Raw genomic sequence first — 11,725 nt, 5'->3', positions numbered from 1 at the left:
TTAGACAAAAAGGAATTATATTGTTTCTGCTCTCCCTTCCTCAAGCTTTCTGTTCCTGGCTTCTGGGACTTTCCGTCCAACCCTAACCATCCCATCTTAGGTGGCCACGTTCCTCCTGCTGCCCACTGTGACTTCTTCTCTGTTGGCAGCACTCTGGGCCACTACTGTCTCTTTCCCTTCCATCTGCTTTCTTCCTTCTGCTAAGTCCCGCTAAGGGAAAGCCTGACTTTGCCTGGAATCTCACTCGGAGCTGTACTAAGCATTTCCTATTTTGGCCCACCAGAAGTTCCACAAAGGGTTGTATATGGAAACACGAATTAATTAATACCCTGCTTCTAATCTATGGAGATGATTTGGTGGCCCGTCTAGAATCTGCATCCCAGCCCAGCTCTGAATGAAGTAGACTTCTGACTCCATACTCCTCTGTGTGAAAGGGTAAAGCCTACCCCTAGCAGTAATTGGCTAAGGAGGAAGAATTGGGCAGACCAGATTAGATTCAAGATTAGAGGGTAGGACAGCTACTTGCAAATCCGACTGTACCCTAAAATAATCCAGGGAGCTTTTAAATAATATTGAAGTCTTAGCCCCACTCTACCTGATTTAATTAATCTGATATGGGACTTAGGATAGGTACTTTTTTAAATTGTGGTGAGAAACATATAATAAACTTTACCATCATAGCCATCTTTAAATGTACAAGTTCAGTAGTGTTAAGTATATTCACATTGTTATGAAATAGATCAGAACATTTTCAGAACTGCAGCTCTATACCCATTAAACTGCCCTTTTCCTCTCCTCCCAGACCCTGGTAACCACTATACTACTTTCTGTCTCTATGAATTTGACTACTTTAGATATAGCATGTAAGTGGAATCATGCAGTATTTGGGTTTTGTGATTGGATTATTTCATTTAGCATAATGTCCTCAAGATTCGTCCATATTGTAGCATGTGACAGGATTTCCTTCCTTTTTGACCCTGAATAATATTCCATTGTGTGTATAGGCCACATTTTGCTTATGCATTCATTTTTGGATGGACATTTGGTTTGCTTCCAACTCTTAGCTATTGGAGACAATACTGCTATGAACTTGGGTGTGCAAATACCTCTTCAGGACTCTGCTTTGGATTTTTTGGCTATATACCTAGAAGTGGGATTGCTGGATCATATATATGATAGTTTTATTTTTAATTTTTTGAGAAGCCTCTGTACCATTTTCCATAGTGGCTGCACCATTTTACATTCCCATCAACAGTATACAAGACTTCCAATATCTTCATGTTCTTGCCAACACTTGCTATTTTCTAGATATTTTTTGTTTTTAATAATAGAAATCATAATGGGTGTGAGGAGTTATGGTGATATCTCACTGTGGCTTTGATTTGAATTTCTCTGATGATTGGTGATATTGAGCATCTTTTCATATGCCTGTTGGCCATAGTATATCAACTTAGAAGAAATATCTATTCCAGTCTTTGGCCATTTTTAAATCAGGTTATTTGATTTTGTCATTATTTTTGAGTTGTAGGAGTTCTTTATATATTCTGGATATTCTTATCAGATATATGATTTGCATATATTTTTCCCATTCTGTAGGTTGCTTTTTCACTCTGTTGATTGTGTCCTTTGATGTACAAAAGTTTTAAGTTTGATGTATTCCCATTTGTCTATTTTTTTTTCCCTAGGCAAAGAACTTTATTAACCTTGTTTCAAACTTTATACCCAGGCCTCTTCAGCTTAATTAGCTGCAAAGAATGAATTGTGTATAAGCAAAAACTGAAAAGAGCTGCAGTGTCCAAGGGGCTTGGGCTTAAAAATATTAGAGATCTAGATTTTATCAGATCCATGAACAAAATTTTAAAAAGCAGTCATAATATAAAATAGCAGCTCCCTGTAACTTCTTCAAGTTTTATCTTCTTCAGAAGTTGACTCAATTCAGTTTGCTTCATTCTTGGACGCTTCATCAGAATTCTCCACAAGATCTGGAACTTCATCATCATTCTCTCCGGTAGCAAGTGGTGCTTTTCCATCCACAGATTGTTTGGGCAGAGCTTCAGCCCATCTTCTTCAAGTAGTCAGACTGTCTGCACCGAGTTGGTTTAAGATCCTGGGTAGCATTTCTGTCAGCTGCTTTGTCTCAGCATGGCCTGGAATGGTGAAAGTGTTTGCTGCCAGCGACGCCTGAACTTTGGGGTTGTTAGAGCGCATCACTGTTCCTTGGTTTGTGAACATATTCACTTCTTCAATACCAGAGATATTGTTTACCCCAACTTCTTTAAGGAGAACTGAAGTTTTTTATCATCTGCTGTAGCTGTTCTATGAACCACCTTCTTCGGCGAGCAGTTCCTTTCCCACCAATGCACACTTGTGCTTGCAGTTTGGTGAGTTTCTCCTGGTTCATGATAGTTTCTTTCATCTTGTTGGAGCGGAAATGGGACCGCACGGGGGAATAGCGTTGGCGCTCAGGGGGTCTCGGGCAGACCAGCTGAGATTAGGTGCACACACGCGGGGACGCAAGATGGCAGCTAGAGGGAGGCCGGAAGTTGTCTATTTTTTTTTAACACAGATATTCAATTGTCCTACTACCATTTGTTGAAGAGACTTTGTTTTCTTCATTGTGTGGTTTTGGTACCCTTATCGAAGATCAGTTGACCGAAAGCAAAGGTTTATTTCTGGGCTCTCTGTTCTGTTCCACTGGTCTACATGTCTGCCTTTATGCCAGTTTCATACTATTTGGGTGACTGGAGCTTTATAATATGTTTTGAGATCAGAAAGTGTGAGTCTTCCAACTATATTGTTCTTTTTTAAAATTCTATTGGCTTTTCAAGGTCCCTTGAGATTCCACATACAGTTAAGGATGAATTTTTCTATGCCTTTGGGATTTTCACAGGAATTACATTAAACCTGTAAATCATTTTGAACAGTATCAACATCTTAATAATATTAAGTCTTCCATTCCATGAACACAGGATGTCTTTCCGTTTATTTGTGGTCCATCAGAGCTTTTATTTCCTGTGGCCACAGCAATTTCTTCAGAGACAGGCACATTGACTTCTTAGAGCCAATGAAACACAAGGAGAACTTTTTTTGAGACTTCTGAAGCAAACGTGAGCTCTATTCCCATGTCCCTTGAACTTGAGGGGATATAGAGACTAAAGCTATTGTCACCATGCAGCCATGAAACCTGAGATGGAGGTCAACACAGTAAAAGGCTGAGACAAGGGATGGACTGAAACTGAGCCTGGATGAGTTCCTTTGAACCCTGAAGCCATCGCTACTCCTGATCTTTCCAGTTATATGAGCCCAAACAATTCCCCTGATCCCTCACTTGCAACTAAGATCCTTGCTGATCTGGAAAACAAGACAGCTGGTCAAAGAGTGGGTAGCTAGGCAGCCAGAACCCAGACCAGCAGTCCTGGGCATGAGCTTCCAGCAGCCATAACAATGTTGTCCCTGAGCAGAACCCTGGTTGAGGCCAGTCTGCAATTTAAAATGTTGGCCCAGCTTGCCAGCCTTGCAAAAAGGGCTACAGTCCCTGAGCTGTCACATCTGACAATTCCTTGCAGACCACTCTTCTCTTTTTCTGTCTCCATCCCGTGGGCCCCCCACACCAATGTTCTGCCCATCGATACTGCTCTCAGGGAAAGGTGTAGTTAATTCATTCACTCTAAGGTTAACATGACTAATATTTCAAAGGGACAAAGTATTCCAATAATGATAAAATTTCTAGTGATGGAATTTTTTAGACATATGAGAGTAGTCACTTAACATTTTAAATTGCCTTGGTTCACTGCCCTGCTTTTGAAACCTAATTCATTGCAGACAATTGAATTTGTCTATGCTTATAAACTCTATATTGATCATGTAACACAATGATACAGTACTTTATTAATCTCTATAGAATACAGCAATTCACAGTAGGCCTCATAGTTTACCCTCCTCCTATGCAGAAAAGTGCCAAGTGCCCTCAATAATATCAAGGAAACATCGTCACCATCAATATTTATTGAACATTTATTACATGTTCCATATTCTAGGCATTGTTCTAAAAACTTTGTATACATTATCTGATCTAAGCCTCACCAATACTCTATGAGGTAACCACATTATGAATCTCTTACTGCAGCTGAGGAAATTAAGGTGCAGAGAAGTTAAGCAATCTTTTCAAAGTGGCACTGTCATTAAGCTGAAGACAATGATGGAGCAAAAAAAAACATTAGAAGTGGCACTGGCCTCCAGGGTTGCTCCTAGGCTCCCCACCATCACAATGTGGTATCTAATGAAGTCAGGAGCTAAAAAATTATTATGTTAGAATCACAGACCTTGGGAGTGTCCAATGTGCTATTAAAGTGAGAGGAAAAATAAGACCTAGGCAGAATATCAGAAATGAAACTAGACCACACATCGGGTACTTCCTAGTCTATGCTCTCGGGATTCATTCCTTCACTCACTCATTCACTCATTCATTTATCCAGCATAAACATTCCATCGAAAATGTTCATCCTGTAGAAAATGCTGGGGATGCCAAAATTAAAAATAGAACAGTAAAAGCAAAATAAATAAGTTCTTTGCTCTCAAAGAAACAACAGTTTTGGGGAAAAGTGTTAAGTCATTACTCTAAGTGTGATAATGCACTAATCAGTCACTTAGAGAAGGAGGAGCCAACTCCATCTGGGGGTGCCAGGAAGACTTCACTTCAGAAAAAAGAACGGGAGCTCTCAAAGGAAGCCAAATCAGGGAGCAGCCTTCAGGGAGACAAGTGGGACAGCAGGTGGATGGTCTGGGGTGCTGCAGGAGCCTGGTTGCAGGAAGTGAGGAAGTGAAAGTCCTTCCTCCTTTTCCTCCTTCCCCCCAGTGCCATTCCCCGAGGCAAAGCCACTGTTAATATTTTGGTGTGTTCCTTCAGATAGTCTTCTGTGCCCATGCCCAACTCAGTCAATTTTCTAAACACAAAGAGCACTCTTCTGCTACAAAGATATCTTGCCAAATCACTGAAGTTTCTAGAGAGAATCTTTGCAATCAATGATGAGTGTAACAGCCCTGAGCAAAGTTTCAGGAAGTGGGACAGTTTCAGTGATGACACTTCTTCCAAAAACCACATCTCTGGGAGTTCATTCTGGCCTCTGTCACAGAGTCATCCAGCACAGTCATTCATAGAACCAAAAGACTGTTGCACAATGTCCAAGTGTTAATGCACCAGCAATGAAATTGATAAGCCTACCTTATTAACAATTTCCTATAATACAGGTACGTCCATCTACAAAGTTAACTATAAAATATGTTCTCTTTCTTATTCAATGCCCTGGAAATGCCAACAGAATTGTTTGTATGTACATCAGCTTTCAACCGTAGAACGAGCTACAGAAATTTTTCTTTCTTCTGTCACCTGGATAATATTACTTCTACAAATTAAAAATAAGGCACATATCACAGGATGTGAAGAGACAATTTTGATGGCATATGCACCTGCAGCTGAACAGGATCACTCACACACACACACACACACACACACACACACACAATTTTATATATATGTGTGTGTGTGTGTGTACATATATATATCATATTGCACACAGTAAGGTGTGTGTATTCCCAGAGGGAATTCAGTGGTTGGAAGCTGCTATCAAGGACAAAAAGGAGTAAAATAAAATAAATAAAATAGCCCCATTTAAGAACTCTAAATCTTTCTAAAGTTACATTTCACAGAGAACCTGTAACAAAAGATTTATCAGAATGATAACTAAGCATACTAGAACATTGGGTAAGAAAAAATGTAAGTCTAAATCTTTAAAAAATGTAAGTTTATGTTTAATATGTTTAACTTGATATAAAAATAGAAATTAATATGTAGCAAGTGTTAATTCTTGGTCCAGTAGTTTTTCTTAAATGGTGCTTAATGTTTTAACTGTTTCCAATGAGGCATCTCCCCAGTTCAGAAAGTAATTATAATATGAACAATTATTATAATAAAGAATAGCTAACATTCTTGAGCATTTATTATGTGTTAGGCACTATTTCAAGGTGTTTGTATTATTATCCCATTCTGTTATTATTTCCCATTTTAAATGTATGACCATTCCTAACTTCTGGTTACTATTGGGTAGTATAGATTCAAGGACTGCTTAACTGGGGTGTTGCTTTGGAGTGACAGAACAATGAATGATTTAAAAAATATCTGGGCAAGGAAACCCTGTCCAAATGAGATATTTGGAGCTGCATCATGGCTGAGAGTAAATTGCCCAGGTTGGTTACAGCACAAAGTGGATCTTAAGCTCTTGGTTCCACCCCTGGCATATGGGAAGTCCAAACTTCGCAATGTTACCGTCTTATACCTTGGATTGGTGGTTGCCAGGATAGGGTGTCCAATAAGGAGGCAGAGGAGAACTGCTTCTAGAGCTGGGATTAAGGAGAGAATGTGTACATCCCGGGAAGGTGCAGGTGGCTGTGGCTGTATGTGTGGATAGGGCTTTTATCATTCAATTTTATAAACTAGTCATATGTTTTACTATTTCAGATAGGATAGATGGTAGATGGATGGATAGATAAATATTGATATTCATCAGGATTTCGTACATTTGCCCTTCACAACCATTTTCCACTCTTCTCCACCCTGCCTTATGTCCTGAGAGGCTAACCTTTGGTTTCTAGTTGGTTTTGGCCAATGGGAGCATCAAGAGCAGATCAGAGGAGAGTCAGGTCAAGGTAATTATTGTCCCATCTTTTTTCCTGTGGGATCATGGCAGATTCCAGAAGTCAGCAAAACAGCACAGGTGCTGTCAGGTGGCCCTCTGCACAGGGCCTTCTCTAGCTGTAGATTCTGAAAATCTACAGCCCTCCCCAGTCCCTTTCAGTTCTCATAGAGGCTGGCATCATCCCATGTAATTGCCCTAAACCCTGCCCATAATATTGTAAATTGTCCCTTTATTAAATTTTCCTGCTCAGATGACTATATTTGAGTGAGCCAAAGATTCCTTCTGGGACCCTAAGAAACAGAGAGATGATGATGATTAGATAGATAGATAGATAGAAGATAGATAGATAGATAGGAGGAAAGGGTAGGGAGGGAGCGGGGGAGGGAGAAAGAGTCATATCATGAAGAAAGTAAATGTGAAAGGTGGTGGTCCAGAGCTGTTACTTCACCAGGGCCTTACATTCCAGAGTCAGACCCTCAGCACTGCAGATACATTAGCTGGATTTTGCTAGGGCTTTGAGGATGGAAGTAGACTCCCACTAAGGTCACGCAAGACTGAAGAATAAAATCAGCACACCAGTTTCCTTATTTAAAGCAAAAAGACTAGAACTTCCAAAGGGACCAGCCAATCACTTGTGCTGGTCAGCACCTTCGACTCAACAGAAGAATCCACACGGAAACTCGATTACAACTGGGAGCAGACAACTGTGGTTAGAGCAATGGGGCTCGCTGAGTCTCTTGTTTAAGGGATGTAGCCATCCATCAAGCCAGACGTCCCTGGGTCAGGCCCCCAATACATCAGGTTTAAAGACCAAAAGCTACCTCTCCCAGGAGCTGAAGGTACATTGCTATTTTCTCTCTGACCCTCTTAAATTTTTTTTGCTGATTCTTCTGATTGATACATATTCTCATACGTATCAATGAATAAATGGCATTTATTCTACAAAGCCTTTAGACAGACTATTTCAGCCAGACTTTCCTTGCTCTTCCCACTTCTGATCTGGAGAAACATTTTGTCTTTAGGACTCAGTTTGCATACATACATTCATTTATTCTGGCAGTTAATGGAATTTATTGATATTGAGGGTCCAACCCGTGTCAGGAGATAACTGTTCCCTGCCAGGCAGCTCTACGGGGGAATAAGAAAAGTTCCCTGTTGTCACGGAACTCACATTTTAGTGGGAAACACCAACAATAGTCAAGTTGACCAACAAATAAATCATATAATACAATTTTAGGTGGCAACATGAAGAAAATAAAACAGAGCAATGGGATAAAGAGTGGCTGGTCAAGGTGTGCTTTTTTGGCAGGGTGGTCCAGGAAGGGCCCTCTGAGAAGGTCATATTTGAGTTGAATTCTGCACAGAGAGGAGGAACCAACTATTGGAAGGTCTGGGGGGGTAATCACTTCTAACAGAGGGAAGGGCAAGGGCAAAGTCCCTGAGGCTGACACAAGCATTGAGTGTCCCAAAACAGAAAGCAGGCTTGTGCACTGAGCCTAAGGAGAGAGTGATAAGAGGAGATGTCTTGGGTAGATGGGCTGGACCACAGAGGGGTTTGTAGGCCACAGTAGAGTCCCGCTTGTATTATGAGGGCAATGGGAAGTCACCGGAATGCATCCACCAGGAGTGTGGTGAGATATGATTTACATTTACATTTATAAAAGATCACTGTTTCTCTTGAGTTGAGAATGAATTGCACAAGGGAGAGAAGTTAAGAGGCAATTGCAAGAGGCCAGGCCAGAGACACTAGTGACCAACACGAGGGTAATAGCAGGGGAGACAGTAATACATGGTCAGCACCAGGATACGTTTTGGAGGTGGCACAGAAAGAAGGTGTTGACAGGTTGAATATGGCAGAGGAGGGGGGTGGTAGCAAAAATCAAGAACAACTCTGAGTTTCGGCCTGATCTGAGGGGAGACAGGGATGCCATAAACGAGAAGGGAAAGGCTCAGGATTGAGCAGATGAAAGCTCTTTCCAAAGACAGTGTTCCTTATTTGTACCCATACAGACAGAGAAAAGGTTAAGAAGTATGAATCATGTTGGAGTGCTTGGGTGGCTCAGTCAGGTAAGGGTCTGCCTTGGGTGCAGGTCATGGTCCCAGGGTCCTGGGATCAAGCCCCACGTCAGGTTCCCTGCTCAGTGGGGAGTCTGCTTCTGCCTCTCCTTCTGTGCTCCCCCCCCCCGCTCATTCTCTCTCTCCCAAATAAATAAATAAATAAAATTAAAAAAAAAAAAGAAGAATGAATCATGTCAAATCTACTTGTGGGAAGTAGAAAAAAATAAACACCCAGGAGGAAAGCTACTTGCCCATGGTCATTGGGTTAGTTAGTCACAGGACATACATAGTCCAAGCCAGGCCTTCTGACTGTGCCATGTCTGCCAAAACACATTGAATATTTATAGTAGAACAAAGAAAGATTTCTTGAATTATAATTCTTTCGGAAGCAGTGATTCCTGTACCTAGTAGTATATACGATAACTCTGTTAAGCAAACTATTAAGTTGACTAGTATATCCTGTTTTTCCTATTCTAAGAAAGAGGTTAATTCCTGTTTAACTTCTTGCATGAGAAAATATCTGGACAGCTATATGCTGAGTGTGTTGGCATTCTAAGATATTCAAATTGTGTTCCCTTTTTAGGGTTTAATTTACATGTAGTGGAATTCTCCCTTTTGAGGTATACAGTTCCAGAAATTTTAACAGAAGTTTTCAGGCATGTAACCCCACCATGATCATCATCCCACAAAGTTCCCTCCTTCCCCTTAAGAGTCAACATCTTCCCCTCTTTTCCAGCCTGTGATATTTATTATTATTATTTTTTAAGATTTTATTTATTTGAGAAAGAGAAAGAGAGCACAAGCGGCGGGGGTGGGGGGAGGAGCAGAGGCAGAGGGAGAGGGAGAGGGGGAAGCAGGCTCCCACTGAGCAAGGAGCCTAACACAGGGCTCGATCCCAGGACCCCGGGATCATGACCTGAGCCGAAGGCAGATGCTAATGGACTGAGCCACCCAGGCACCCGCAGCCACTGATAATTATTGATAAAATTTTTGTCCCAATAGTTTTGCCTTTCCGGATGTCATATAAATGAAGTCCTACAGCTGAGTCTCTCTTCTTTCACTTGGCAAAAAACATTTGAGATTCACCCATTTTGGTGCATGTGTCAGTAGCTTGTTCCTTTTTATTTCTGAGTAGTATTCTGTTGTACAGACATACCACAGTTTGTTTATCCATTCACAGTTGGTGGACATTTGTGTTATTTCCATTTGGGGGCAATTATAAATAAAACCACTATAAACATTTGTGTGTAAGTTTTTACACAGCCATATGCTTTCAGTTCTCTTTGGTAAATATCTGGTGTAGGATTATTGGGTTATATTACAAGTGTATGTTTACATTTTTAAGGAACTGCTAAAACTCTTTCCCAAAGCGGCCGTGCCATTTTGCAATCCCATCAACACACATAAGAGTTCCAGTTGTTTTACATTCTTGCCAGGACTTGGTATTGTCAGGTTGTTATTGTTTTTTAATTTAAATCATCTTAATAACTGGGTTGTGATATTCTATTGTGGTTTTATTTTGACTAATGATACTGAGCATCTTTTCATGGGATTATTTGTCACCTATATGTCTTCTTTGATGAAGTGTCTATTAAAATATTTTGTTCACTTTCTAAAAATTGGGGTGTTTGTTTTGAGTTTTGAGGTTCTTTTTTGTATACATTCTGTACACAAATCTTTTATTAGATATGTATCTTTTATGCATTTTATCCCAGCCTATGGCTTACTTTTTCATTTTTTTTAGTGCCTTTCAAAGAGCAGAAACTTTATCAATTTGTTCTTAACTTTATTGTTCATACTCTTTTTGTCTAAAAACTCTTTACCTAACTGAAGGTCACAGAGATTTTCTCCTATGTTTTTATCTAGAAGTTTTATATTTTAGGCTTTACGTTTAGATCTATAATAAACTTCTAATTTTTCAATATAGTGTGGTTGTTCTTTTTCTTTTCTTTTAATTTTTTTTTTGAGATTTATTTATCTGAGAGAGAGAGAGAAAGAGTGAAGGGGAGCCAGGGGCAGGACAGAGGGAGCAGGAGAGAGAGAATCCTTAAGCAGACTCCTCGATGAGCATGGAGCCTGACCTGGGGCTCAATCCCAGGACTCTGAGATCATGACCTAAGCGGAAATCAAGAGCTGGCAGTTTAACAAAGGAAGCCACCCAGGCTCCCCTACAGTGTGGTTTTTCTTTTTAAAATATCTTTGTTAAAATAATCTTTTACATAACGACAAAACATCTCTGTGTCATTAATATGAAAAAGTCACTGGCTAGCCTAGGTTTCAGTCCAATAGAAGTGAAGGCGAGGAGTGCAGCTTGGTTTTTCTTCCTAAAGATCCCAGATCCATTCAATATTCATCTATCCTCAATAGTGCCCATGGCTCAGCGCCCAGGCATTTTCCATTATTTAAAGACAGTGTCATGTCTGATCTGGCTTGCTGATGATTTTCAGCACATGACAAGTCAAAGAGTTTTGGTTCCCAAGTATGGCAATTCCTCAGGGTATTCCCAGTCCACCTTGGGTTTCCCAGCACTCACCACCCCTTAACCCATCTGTGGTTGTCATCTTGGAAAGACACTTTTTAATTAATTAATCAATGAGAGAGCAAGGGGGGAGGGGCAGAGGGAGAGAAAGAGAATCTTAAGCAGCTTCCATGCTCAGTGAAGAGCCTGTCGTGGGGTTCATCTCACAACCCTGAGATCATGACCTGAGCTGAAATCAAGAGTTGGACGCTTAACCGACTGAACCACCCAGGCACCCCTCGAAAGAGACTTTATTTTATTTTTTTATTTTATTTTTAAGATTATTTATTTATTTATTTGACAGAGAGAGACACAGCGAGAGAGGGAACACAAGCAGGGGGCGTGGGAGAGGGAGAAGCAGGCTTCCCGCCGAGCGGGGAGCCCGATGCGGGGCTCGATCCCAGAACGCTGGGATCATGACCTGAGCTGAAGGCAGATGCTTAACGACTGAGCCACC

General features: G+C 40.8%; 1 pseudogene; it reads right to left on the bottom strand.

Annotated features, from left to right (window-relative positions):
* Positions 1 to 1,935: 1,935 nt before the first annotated feature.
* On the bottom strand, positions 1,936 to 2,416 carry LOC113918935 (annotated as a pseudogene).
* Between the last annotated feature and the right edge of the window lie 9,309 nt (positions 2,417 to 11,725).

The sequence above is a fragment of the Zalophus californianus genome, chromosome 1 (assembly GCF_009762305.2).
Source record: "Zalophus californianus isolate mZalCal1 chromosome 1, mZalCal1.pri.v2, whole genome shotgun sequence".
NCBI lineage: Eukaryota > Metazoa > Chordata > Mammalia > Carnivora > Otariidae > Zalophus > Zalophus californianus.
Note: the sequence above shows the minus strand (reverse complement) of the source record. Positions and strands in the feature narration are given on the sequence as shown.